This window comes from Ammospiza nelsoni, chromosome 15 (genome assembly GCF_027579445.1).
Source record: "Ammospiza nelsoni isolate bAmmNel1 chromosome 15, bAmmNel1.pri, whole genome shotgun sequence".
In the NCBI taxonomy this organism is placed as follows: Eukaryota; Metazoa; Chordata; class Aves; order Passeriformes; family Passerellidae; genus Ammospiza; species Ammospiza nelsoni.
This window is the reverse complement of record NC_080647.1, coordinates 3,848,813-3,862,522: the sequence shown is the minus strand read 5'-3', so window position 1 is coordinate 3,862,522 and position 13,710 is coordinate 3,848,813. Positions and strand designations below refer to the sequence as shown.

At 39.9% G+C, this 13,710-nt stretch overlaps 1 protein-coding gene across 2 annotated transcripts in view; it reads left to right on the top strand.

Moving 5' to 3' along the window:
• The window catches only part of DACH2 (dachshund family transcription factor 2), a 236,029-nt gene that overhangs the window by 201,401 nt on the left and 20,918 nt on the right, over positions 1-13,710 (top strand). The gene's annotated exons all lie outside the window — the stretch shown is intronic.

Here is a 13,710-nt window from a genome sequence, read left to right as displayed (position 1 = left end):
AATTTTATTTTAACTGATATATTACAAGGAAAGCATAATACTTCTGTAAAATCACCAGCAGTAGTAATAACAATAATAAGGATTATATCATGACATAATTTATTTGTACAAAACTTTTGATATTTAAAAAAAAATAAAAGAAATCCACCAATATTCAAAAGCTAATTAATAAGTTCCTTAGAGACAGTTCTGTTGTTTCAAGAATGGTCATTGTTCATTTCTCTCCATAGTCAGGTGTGGAAAAAACCCAGCAGAAAATGAGTCAAGTGTTTCTAGATTAGGATCTGATTCACAATAAGAATTCTCTCTAATACACAAGATAACTTTTCAGCAGCCTGTTTTAGGATGAGTGTTCTGTAAACATCACTTCCTATATGGCCCATATTAAATACTGTATGGAGCAGGCTGGAGCTTTAATTTTACACAACTAACAGCTCATATATCATCAGTCACATAAAATACTGAGGGTAAATGGTCCCAAGTATCTGCAAAGTATGATTTTCTTTCTGGAAGAGCTGTTGCCAAATTGGCAGAATCAGTGTGGGGTTTTTTCACCAATGAGGGCCAACCTACACAGATTATCAGGGTTAGTAAATTGTAATGGCAGAATTAAAGTCTCAAATTTTGCAGTTTGTTCTTTTTGCTTGATTTTTTTCTTATAATTTCTGCTGTTTTGAGCAGCAGAATGGCTGGGCTGGGGCTTTCCTGGCTGACTCCAGTGCAAGTGTGTTCTGGTATTCCAGTGTGCAAGTTGTTGGGGAACTGGTTTCTCTTCTATGACTTACAGGAACATCTGTTCCCATTTCCTCTGTAGAAAACTCACAGTCTCAAGGACTGTCATTTATTCCCTAATATTCCTCCTCATCTGAAAAGGAAAATCTCAGCTCTCTATACATGAAACTGCCTAGTTTTCTTTTTTTCTTGAAGTCTACACATAGAAATGAAGCTGCAGAGAAATTCCAGCTGGCAAAGGACCAGCAGCATCCTGCAGTTCTCTCCTGGAGGAATTACTATGGGAAGTGTCTGTGGTGTAGCTTTAGAATGTTTGCATCACTAAAAGGAGCCTGTTTATCTAAAAGAAGAGATTATAACAGAAGAAATCCAGAAGGCATAATAATACATATTAAACCTTGTTTTCCAGGCTGTTGAATCAATTTAAAGGAATATGTGAGTGAGCAGGAAGGTAACAGCATCTGGTAGCAATAACAGTTTCCCTTCCTGAGTTACCAAATTAGCTATGGGAAGGTGATTAAAAATAAAATATAATGATTTCTGATAGAAATAGGTAAACGGCATGGGCTTTGAGATAAGAACTTGACAAATGTGTAAAATAAATGCAAAACTGGTTTTGAAAAGGGGGGAGATTACCATTTTCTGTGTTGTGTGCCAAGGTTTGTGCATTTCAAATGTTGGCAGTTGGCTTCTTTTCAAAACTGATAAATAATGATGTTTGCTGTGGAAACAATTATCCTAAAAATAATTTAAAAGGATTGTATCCCCTTTTTGTTTGCCTATAAAGACCACATTCGATTTATATATAGACAGAAAGAGCTCCACTTGCATCTATAAAACAGTTCTTAAATCATTCTAAATTATTGATGTGCACAAAGAACTCTTTCTGCTTTTGTTTGAAGTTTTATTTCTGCGGCGTTGTGCTTTCTAATTGTACTTTCAACTGCTATGACATCTGTTATAGTTGTTTCAAAAACTTTCCATACTTTTCTTTTTTAATGATAGACAGGCTTTTCAAAGACAAACTGTCTTCATTTTGAGCAAGAAAAATAATTAGTTGAAAAAAGATCACTGATTTGGCCGGCCAACTCACCATTTTACTGTTTTTTTTTTTTTTTTTTTTTTCACAAGTTGCTGTTTTATATGATTCCAGCACCTATTCAACAGAAAGCTGGCCAAGAGGAATTCATCTCTGCAGTAACTCAGAAACCAGAGAGCACCAGCATATGTCCCTTGCTTCCCCGAGGAAATGCAGGACTTTATTCTGACAAAAAGAGCACCAAGAAAGTACTTCACAAACCCAAAGTCTCTATATGTCTGACAGATGGAAAAGTGAGCTACTATTCCAAGCTGCTGTGCCCAACAATATAGGAATAAAGCTCAGAAATTGGAGATGAGATTAATGCTTAAAAGTCTGCTTAGAAGCTCTGTTTATTACAACTGGTGATAGGAATATGTGGTGCAGCAATAAACAGGTTTCTAATGATCATAATGCAGTTTTAACTCTGGTGTAAAGTCTAGGAGACTAGATCTAAATTTAAAGTATTCCAGATTAGGATTTTAAATTTAAAGTATTTCAGACCAGGATTTTAAATCTAAATTTAAAATATTCCAGATTAGCAAAGCACAATGTAAAGACATTTCCTTGTCTTTTTTCAGAAGAGGGGATTTTTACCCCTAAGGCAGAATTTTTTGAAAAATTGAAGCCCAGGACTCTGGTCCAGTTGTGGTACACCATAACTAACCTTTAAATTAGAAGTTGCCCAGATTTCATATAATAATTAATACAACGCTCAGGGATTTAATTGACCACAAGATTAAACTATTAAGGAAAAAAATTCATCCTAATTGAGAATTGAACCCCTACCCTTTATTCATGGAGTGTCTGCTCTGCCACTTGAGTCGTGAATTGGGGGTTAATTGACTGTCTAGAATCTCCCAAGGAACAATTATTTCATGCAGTGCTGTTAACACATCCTGGCTTAAGGCATTTTTATGGGACTCCTTTTTCCCCCTGGATTTAGAGAGATGTCCTGAGCACAGCAAGGAAAGCTGCTGGATGTGAGGAAGGGAAAAAAGATGGAAACAAAAAAGGGGTTTGGGGTTTCCTTTCACACACAATCCCAGCACTTTTCATGTTTCTGCTTAGATTCAGCAATGTAATTTTGCTGCATATTTAAGTCTGCTCTTTTACAGTGTTCAGGGAGTATAAATTCCTTGATAATAATTCAAATTTGTGGCAGAATTACACTTCCAGTTCAAGTTATTACAAGACTTAGAAATGAGCAGCCTGGTGTCCCTACCCAGAGCAGAGTGTTGGAACAAGATGATCTCTAAGGTCCCTTCCAGTCCAAACCATTCTGTGATTCTCTGAAATAACCTGGAAGTAATTCAACATAAGCTCCTCTAAAAACCATTTAAAAAATCTAGGTGTACTTAAATTTTTTACTATTTTTTACTAATTTGCTTGCATGGTGATTAATAAAATCCATTACTTCATAGTAGATTTTTCTGCTTCATTAGTGCAAATTTGCAGAACTTTTCTAATTGCTATTCTCCTTTGAAGAATAAATAATAAGAGATAATATCAAAATTTCTTAACTAAATGAAGACTTAGTTATGGATACAGTTAGGCATTTTTTATATTTAAGTATATTCTGGTTTTTAGGTGCCTTTTGTCTTTGCAGAAGAAACTGTCAGAATTTAGGAGAAACTATTTTTGGGTGGCACTATCAAAGATAAAAGGAAATGCAGAAAAGTTTAGCTTTTTAAACTTTGCTTTCACAAATCAGTCCTAAATCCTATGAGCAGGAAGGCCCTGGTTAATTCATGCTTGAAGCTGTGTGAAATCTCTCTGTGCTGAGTGGGGGCTGGGAAGGGATGGCACCTCACAGGTCCTGTTTGAAACTGATGCTGTACAGAAATCTGGTTTTGGTGGGGTTTTTTTTCCATTTAATTATTCTTTTAAACAAGGAAATGTTAATTGTAATGACATGTAGGCATGTGAAGTGTAATAAATAATCTGCAGTAAAGAAAGAGGAAACACGATCTGATATTTCTAACAAAAACCTCAGCAGAGTGTTTCTTGCAGTGTGAGGAAATAGTTGTCCCAGGTCCCATAATAACAGTGTAGGCTCCCAAAAGCTGCCAGCATCTGAGGAGAATGGTGCCCTGGTGAGAAACAGAGTAAGAAGGAACAGCATTTCCCATTGCTGGTGACTTGGAAGAAAAAACCTGGACATGTTCACAGTATGAACTAAGTGACAAAGCAATATTTTACACTCTTGAGTGTGATTCCTTTACTGTTATCACCTAGTTCTAACTTCTCCCCTTTAAATATAATTCTGCTCCACAGTTTCCTCCACCTGCTATTTTCCAAACCTCACACATGTCCTCAGTCCACATACATCATCCTTCAGCTACACTCCCCAGCCGCATTTTCCACTGCCAATTCAAGCTCTTTCCAGCACCCAGCCTGCCTATCTCCCTTTTTTTGGTTTTTTTTTTCCTCTTTATGTTTTGATTTTTTTTTTCTTTTCTGTAGGAAACAAATCCATATATTGACAAAGAAACCTTCAGGGTCAGAAACCTTTTTGGGTTTGATGTTTTGGGTTTTTTTCTACTCTATTTATTCTTTTTAAGTAAGTACCACACCAAAAAAAAAGTAACACTTTGAATGACTTCTCAGTGTGTTAGATAAGTGTAATTGACCCTGTGTAACATTGCTGTCTGCAGTTGGTTTAGATTTTAAAAAAATCCATAGTCTATCACATGGAAGACCTGCCTGGGGTGAGTGGGAGCCCTCAGCAGTGTAAGATCCACAGCCATGCCCTGCAGGTATTCAGCGCTGCTCAGGGACTGCTGTAAATTGTGGTGATGGTCACACAACATTCCCTGTGCAATCCTGCCTTCAGCTGGGCATGCTCTGGCAAGTCCCACAGCCCCTGCCTTTGCTGCCATGAGCAAGCCTGTCCTGGGACTCCTGTGGGGCTGGGGGAGCAGCTGTGCTCAGATTCTGCCCTTGGAGCAGCTTTTGCCTTCACCTTCCCTTCGCTGCTCCTGGAGGACGCAGCTGATAGGGATCGACACGATTTCCCGGGCACAGCACATTCAGATTTTTATTATGATATTACCAGGACATATGTTTGTGGAAAGAAGATATATATGCATATATCTCTCTGTTTAGCCTCGGAATGGAAACTGTGTAGAAATGGTATATTACCTGCATGAAACTGAAAATATGGGTGCCATAGGGTGCAGGAATTGGGCCCAGCTTTGCTTACAAATCAGCTTGATGATGAGGCTGCAAAAGTTATATTTTCACTGCTTTCACATACTGAATTTATTAGCTTCTGGAAATTGATTTTGGATGCCTTTCATTTGCCATTGGGCTGGAGTCAAAGGCAAAACGATGATATACCACATTTTGCTCACTCATCTTTTTATTGCCCAACTATTGTTATTGAGGAAAAGACATTTGATGTGTTCCTCAGAGGAGACAGAAAGCACATTTCATTTTCTTTTAATTGATGAAAGTGTAACTGAACACAAGTCCTGCAGTCCTCACCTTCAATATCCAGGAGGAGTTATAAGGGATAGAGGGAATGGCCCTGGGATTCAGCTTGGATCAGGGCTGAGAGCAGGAGCCAGCAGGGCTGTCAAACTTTGTCCTGTTTTATTTGCTGGGAAGGAACGGTGCAAAGTTAATATCGATGCAGTGCTGTGAAAGTGCTCAAGTAGTTATCTCTGGGAAGGTAATGTGAACTCAGCAGTATCATTGCTTTGATCTTTGGTTAAAGTCTTACAAAACTAGATTGCTGTTTGATTGACAACCTTGTCAGAGAGTGAATGAAGACTGACACTCTAATATTGAAAACGCAGCGTTTACAAAACTTAAAGCCTGAGTTTTCTCATGACACTGCTGCTTTTGTGGAAGACTGAATTTCACATTTATTTTAAAATAAGTGTATACCTTGCTGTGTGCAGCTAAAACTTATGATTTTAGACTGCTGGCTCACAAATTCTTCTCATCCTAATAATTGGTGCAGATATGTTTATAGCAAGAGCACTGTCACCATGCATTTCAGGAGCTGCTGTTTGAAGGCTTGATCGTGGTGGTATTTATCACATCTCAATACCAAATCATGATCAATCCAGCACAGGCTGATGGATGCAGCAGTGGCAGGCTGAGCTTGGGCTGGCTAGTGGATCTGACAGTGTCTGGGTGGGTCTGATAACACAGGTTAAAGGTTTTCTGCCTTGCACTTCTCTCTTGAAGGGTTGTCTTCAGCTGTTGTTTCTTCAATTACCCCCTGTAATACCCTCAAATGAGACTGTTAAAGGGAGACTTAATTTGTGGAGTAGATGTCTTTCATGCCAGAAAGTCATGGGTACTTTTCCACACATTCCTCAATTTCTTCTTTAAATTAGACAAAATAATACATTTTGCTCGTTCAGAAAATAAAGGGCTTTAAACAACTCTCACTCCTATTTTTGTCTGACATGACATTAACTGCCATGATTTAAATAAAGTGTAAGAATGAACCAGATTGTGCCTATTCCCACATCAAAATACCTTCAGCAAGAAAATGTCTCCCCAAAATAATAATCCTGCATCATCCAGAGGTGTTAGTGAAGAGACTCTTTATATGATGCAGTTTAAAAATAGGCATCCAAAAGATTTTCACAGAAGGGGCTGCTGAGCTGTGCTGTGGGGCGTGGGAACTACTTAAATTGGCTTTCCTGTCAAAGCCAGTGTTTGCTGAGACTACATCATCAGTTTTTCCTGACCTTCTGGTTCTCAATTTACTTCAGGATTGCTAAATTCTGTGTGCAGTTCTTTCCTTACCTCTCAGCTGATGTATGTCCTGGATGGATGTGTGTGGATGTAGCATTTAGCATCCCTAGAAATCTGCACAAACCCTTGCAGACTGAGACGTTTGCAGTACAATGTAATATCTTTACTAAAGTGTCCTTCATGAAAAAAGTATTCATTAAAAGACCAGATTAAAATCACTTTCAGCAGCAATGCAGCTTTGCTGAAAAACCCTAAATTTGACTGTACTCTCAAAGTGGACACGTGTAAGTCATGAGGATAATTAACCATTTCATTATTTGAGGTCTGCAAGTGACTGATTTCAGAATGAAAAGCATATATAGCTGTGTTGATTATGCAGAATAAATTATTTTCAAATACACATTTAAATCAGTACATTTTTTTTATTGTGTAGAAAATGCATATCCATGAAAAAACTCTCTATTGATCACCTAAATTTTGCTGTAAAGAATTTTTAAATATATATCTGAAATTCCTTTGGAAATGTCCACAATCTGCTTCCATATTGCAACACATATGGTAAGAAAATCTTGCTTACAAGCCAGTGACTGTTTTTAAACAGTTTTCAGAATTGCACTGAATAACAGCTCATGCACAAAAATTGGTGTGTTTTGTATTTATAACAAGCAGCTTAACATTTTCTAAACGATGACAAATTTCTCCCTGGATATTTTTTAATGTAATAATAGGATTAGCTTAGCTGTCCCTGGGGTTTTTTTATGTACGTAGGCACTGGTGGTATGTTAGGAATATTTCTGAGTCATTCTGGTTCTGTCTTCCTGCTTTCTTCAGAACTGAGAGGCCTCTGTGGCCATAAAGGTTGTTGCTGTTGATGGCTTTGATGTGTGTGTGTGTGTGACACGCAATGTTGATATTTAGGAACCGATTCCCTTGCTATGATTTTGATAAAGCAGTTTCTGGAACTTGTTGTATTTCAGTTCAAGATTTACGGCTCTCCTTTCGCCTCAGACCTCATTTTTAAAGGTCAGAAGAGAAAAGAAACCCCAAACCATAAACATATTAAGTGAAATACCCATGGTACCTCCTGTTAATGGTATTTCCTTAAAGCAGATAAGTTACTGAGCCCCCTTTTAAAACAAGAGTGTTAATTTACTGTTTCCTTTCATCTGTTGAAATAATTACTTTTCTTCTTCACCTTCAATAGTTTGTTCTGGTCGTTAACATTTCTGTAAAATTAAGTTTGAAAGGTGCTTTTAATGTTCACATAGACTGCAGAGCACATTTGACTGTTAAAATCAACCTACTTAAGGCAGAACTAATGTTTAACACTCGCAGCTATTTGAAGTAGTTCACTGCCCAGTTTAATGGTGCTGCCAAGGGCAATGGTCACATTACTCGCTGCTGGATTTGGGGGGGTTCTTGTGCTGGCAGTAAAGACAATCCATGAGACTCCTGAAAACATTGGCTTAGATCTTAAAGGCATCATTTATCTACTCCCAAAGCTATAAACTGTAATTTCGTGGGTAGCAGTGGACGAGAAGCACCAACCCCTGCTCTTGGCCACGTGCTCTGTTCAGGAGTCACAGTTTCTGTGTCTTAATGATCTTTCCTGAAAACTCTGGTCAAAAAAGATGAGATCAAACTGTGCAAAACTGATGCTGAGGATGGGAGATGTGATCTTGCACCAGGGGATGTGGAGTTTATGGGACCGGGTCAGCTTTAGGGCACCTGCAGCCGCAGGTGAGGAGCAACCCTGGGCAGCCCAGCCCGGCCTGGTGGGCAGGAGGGGGAGGGACACGTGGGGACCCCTTGGCTGCATCATGAACCAGCTCTGGTTTGGTCACAGCCCAAGCAGCACCCTCTGCTCTGTTGGTTTTTGTGGGTTTCCCTGATTCATTTACAGAAGTGCATGTGTCTGCCATGCGCTGTGAAAATGCTGCTCCAGCCTTGCATTGAGAACAGACCCTCCCAGTGGCCAAACTCACTTGAGACCATTCCCCTCCCAACGCTGCCTCAGTCTGAGGGGTTCAGAATGCAGGGTCAGACAAGATGATTTATGGGAATCTTCAGGCCAATCCTACAGGAGAAAATGTAACTATTGCTTTGTGGAGATGGGACCCGTGCTGGAATCCTCAGCACATCAGTGGGAATTGCCTGGTGCAGGACTGCCCTGAGTAACCCACAGCCCAGCACATACATCACATTATTCCTCTGGGAGGTCACGGATTTATAACCAAACAGCTGCTTTTTCTCCTTTGATAAGCAGGGGCAGGCAGAGAATTTAAAGATTAAACAATACATCTTCTCAACCAGAAAAAAAAATTATATATATTTACTAAACAGTGAGTGAAATTTTCCCCTTGGCTGGTCTAGTGCAATTTTACAAGCTCCAACAATGCTGAATGGATGTTATTGAGAAGTGAATTTGGCTCATTCTTTTTTATGCTTTTAATAAATACCCAAGGGAAAGGCAGTTGTTCAAGGAAAATGAAATACAAATAAACATAAAATTTATTCTCAGTAGGCATTCTCAGGAATTTGGGGCTTGAGTTTTATGCCATCGTTTTTACTTGCAAGCAAAACTAAAATATTCATATAAGCTGTCAGTTCTCTAAGGAAAATTCATCTTTTTAAAAAATAAAACAAAATACAGATTCAGTGTCTAGAACAGAAACAGTGTGAAACATAAAATTTATATTTCTGTTCCAGAGTGCATCATTGTAATGGACTGTATTATTTGATATAAATGTTGGGGGTTTTTGCACAGCATCCTGTAACAATTCTTGAGACACAGTCATGCACAAGACATCATTTGTAATTATAGCACTTTGCCATTTTCAGCTGCTCTCTGCCTATTTCTCATTTGATTGATAATTCATGCACTTCAAGCTAATGAAGATTGTTCATGCTGCCACCTAATAGACATTGCCAGTTTTTCCTACCTAAATTTCAGGACAACAGGAGTAGTTTTATTGGAAGGAAAAAGGAAATAAAAACTTAGTTGCTTTCCAATGCCTTTTTCACTTAGATTCATGGGGTACCACAGAGAAGAATAGTCAGTGGAGAATGTGTATTGGAATAAAGAATTTAGATTTTGGATCTCATTTCAGACTGATCATTGCCCAAACTTTCACAAAGTCCTTCAAAAACTCTGTGGTTCTCCAGGTGTAGTGTCCTGTGGAGGGTCAGAGGCACCTTTTTTGGATACATGAGTATTTTTATTACTAATTATTTATCTTTCAGTATTACTGTTATGACTTTTTCTGAGTTCAGAAAGAACTTAGTTGCTGTCTAATAATTGTTGGTTTAAACAAATCACAGAAAGAGACTTTCTAAGGCTCTAGAATGCACATCCAACTGGGATACCTTTGTCAGATGCAGTGCAGGTTGATTTGAAGTCAGTATTTACACTAAAGAGTATAAATCCAGACTCTGCATGGTAAAAGCCCAAGCAGATTTCACTGTTTGAGGCTGAGCTGCAAAGGTTCCCCAGCACCTGGACTGACTCTGCAAAAATGTGAATTTTATTTTCCTGGGAGCTATGTGGGAAAACACCTTCCCAGGTAAGGTTTGTGTTCATTGATATTTTGATCCACTGCTTGTTTTTCATCAGCCCTGGAAATCTGCACAAACCACCCAGAAATAGCTTCATCCCCAGCCCCTTCCCCTGGGCCTGCTCACCCCTGTGAAAACCCCAGGGCTCGAGTGGCAGCATGTACAGCATCACCACCTTTCAGAATTGTACAAAACTAGCTGATTAAATCTGATTTTAAATACTGCTTTCAGCCCAGAACCCGGCCTTTTTAATAATCAATTAAAACATTGCTTCATTGTGTTTATTCAGTGTGTATAAAGCACTGCTTGACATGGATTAGACCTTACATAGCAGTACACAGCTGTAGCCCATCCAGCATTTTCCAAATGAGTTTGCACAAGGAATAAAAGATTGCCATCTGAGCAACACTGGAGGGAGACAAGAGCAGACAAAAGGCAGTTAAACGCTACAAAAAGAAAAAAGACCCTGTTGAGATAGAAATTTCTGAGCAAATGCCTCCATTTCACAGGGAGATACTGTAGCAGGCAATGTACATTGATTTTAGCACGTGAAGTACATTGCTTTGGGGATTCATTAAGCTTCATTTTGTGCACTATCATGAATGGGGATGTCAGCCACTCTCTCAAGTAATGCAGGGTTTCAAAGCGAGGAGGTAGAATAAGCCAAAGTGAAAATATAATGTGCCCTGCAAAGAGAGTGAGGCAGTTGGGAAAGGAAAATGCTGGGCTTGCTAAAAGCCGTACGTCACAGGAGCAGTAATCACAACCTAAACATTTGTAAAGGGTTTGTGCTTATAGAGTTCATAATGTGGCTTAGAGCAGTACGTGCATGCTCCTGGCTGGCCTGCTGGGAGTCCCCTGGAAGGAGAGATGCACTCCTGGAGTGCAGAGCCAAATTCCTGTCCTCTGGAAGAAAAATGGGGACAATTGTTTGATACTTTTTAGTTACCTTCTTCTTTTAACTTGTTCAAGCTGTTTTTGATTTTGGTCACAGCTGGTTTTGCACCTTCTGTATTGGCAGTGGGAGGGTGCTCAAGAAGGTGTTTTCCTCCCCTCCAGTTTTCCTTGGGAGCCAGTGGCAGAGCTCTGCTCTCTGTGGCCCCTCACCATCTCCTCAGGCATCAGCTGCCAAGTCCAGAAGCCACAGAAAGTGGCAGGTCCATAGAGGTGGGTTTTTCAGCCACCAACCAAATCCACACCTGGTTTGAAATCTGTGAATGCAGAGGTCTGAGTTCTGGTGTAATTTGTTTTGCTTTGTGTCTTGTTTTAATTGAGAAGCATGTAACTCCAAGGGTTTATCCAGAAATCAGTTTAGTAAGTTTAATTTAGTAATTATGGTACCACTGACATTTTTTTGACTTAGCTACTTCCCTAAATTATAGTGCTTTGGAAACAAAACATTCATGAAGTTCCTTAAAGTTTTCCTGGTGATGGAATTGCAATGCCAAACACCAAAAGAATGGGATTGTACCTACACATGGCTGTGAGGGGAAAAAATCCTCATTGCTCAATTCTCCAGCTTTTGTACCTTGCGTTCAGCAGGTGTGATTTTATTTTTAATGCAATTAACCCAAACACCAGGGCTCTGCTGCCACACTCTGCCACGTGCACTGTGTAATAAGCATGGCTTCATGAATGTTCCTGTTCCATGCTGGTGGCACAGGGTGCTTGGGCGAAGAGGAGTAGAGGGGAAACTGCTGAGAGCTGCTGGGAGTTGTAATCCTGCACCATACTGGTAACCAGTTAGAGGGAAGCAGAGCCTGGAATTGCTGAAATAATTCACACTTTTTTTACAAGTGATGTTTTGTCTCTGTTCTGTGCTGGGGGTCGCTGTGAAGGAGGTGGTCCCTGCAGAGGTGAGCACAGCAGAACAGCATCCACCTCCCCAGCAACCCAGGCTCCTCTGGGGCAGGAGCACAGCAGATTAATGTCAGATAGCTGCTGCCTTCTGCACAAAATTCTCCTCTTCCTTTCCCCTCCCCAGTATTTGACCCTTTGAAAGCGCTCAGGCCAAGTGACAGCCGCAGACTTCCCAGTTATTAGGCTGCAGAGTAGTGGATGTGCAGTGTTTGGTGCTTAGCTTCCATTTATACCCTGATCACAGCTGCCATTTGGGTCAGGAAGAGCTTTTCCTGTTGATAGATTGGCTGTGTGCTAGGAAAACTTGTCTTTCCCCAGAGCATCGTGTAATGATTTGGTGGTGAGGAGTTGCCATGGCCAGGCAGCTCCGCACGGATTGAGCTGGAATGTCTGTGAGTCTGTCACTGTCACTGCCGTGTCACATCCCCACACTGGGGCTGGGTTTCTGCCTCAGGGGCTCTTCCTTGCCCTCCTGGCCCAGCACAGAGATCAGGCAAATTCTGGCTGTTTCTCAGCCCCACAGAGGGTTGGTTGTGTCAGGGGGCAGCTCTGTGACCTGGAGTCCTGCAGGAGATACTGGCAGTGTCAGACTGGGGGCACTGGGAGTGGAGGTGGGCTCACAGCAGGGATCAGGGTGTGCTCTGGGCTTCGTGGGATGGATCAGGAGCTGGGGCAAGGTTAAAGGTTTCTGGGGAAAAGTCAGAATTAAAGCAGGTGAACTAAAAAGGGATGGATTTCTCATGCTTAATCAGGGTTTATAAAATCAATGTGTAACTGAACTGAATTCAAACACTAGGATATATAAGCAGAGTCCTTTATTGACATCTGAGGAATTCATAATTCATTCAGAAGCAAACCTTTCAGGTGCTCATCTCTCTGGGTATATTTTCCCGTTAATCATATTTCTCCTAACGATCAGTTTTGAAAGTTTGTCTTATTTCTGCAGCGCAAAAAAATCCTGCCGGTGAACATTCCCCAATTGCACTCATAATTATTTCTGATTGAAAGTGCCCTGGCCTGACAGCACCAGGGAAATTAATAGGAGAAGCTTTCTACAAGTTTTAGAAGACGAGCAAAGACATACTCACTCCCTCTTAAAATTATTTAAGCAGGTGCTGTGGGAAGCCATTGCTTTTATAATGCTCTTCAGATGTTTACAGCAAAACATTTTTTCCCAGTGATTGAATTTTTCAAAGTACTAAAATACCACGGAGAAATATGTTTCCCACCAGTTTTATGGCTCCCTGGATGCATTCTATACAAACCTTGTATCTGCCTGGACACAAACACTCTATTGCAAAAAGATATCTTGCCATTTTAACAAGCTGCACTGCCTTGAAAGGATACACTGCATCACCAGTGGGAATGTCAGTACCTTAAGAGTAATACTGCTTTAAGGGTACTATTTTATTAAAGCAGACCTCAGTAATTTGTTCCTGACTGTTATACACCCTTATTTTATTAAAGGTATTTTACATCTGTGGAGGAGATTACTACCACTCCTATTTTCTCCACTCCTTGGCTTTAATGGATGATGTGGAATATAATATTTATTAAGCCTAAGCAAGGGAGGACATAATAGCAGAATTGTCCTTTATAACCTATTTTACACAGCTGTAAAATAAACCTTAATAAACCAGAATAATTATCCAGGAATATCCAGGAAATGGAGTATTCCTCCTGTTTCAAATATTTGAAAGGTTTAACTGCTGGCTCTACATGTACTTCAAGAAATTGAACTCAACAGTAATAATATTAATATTAGC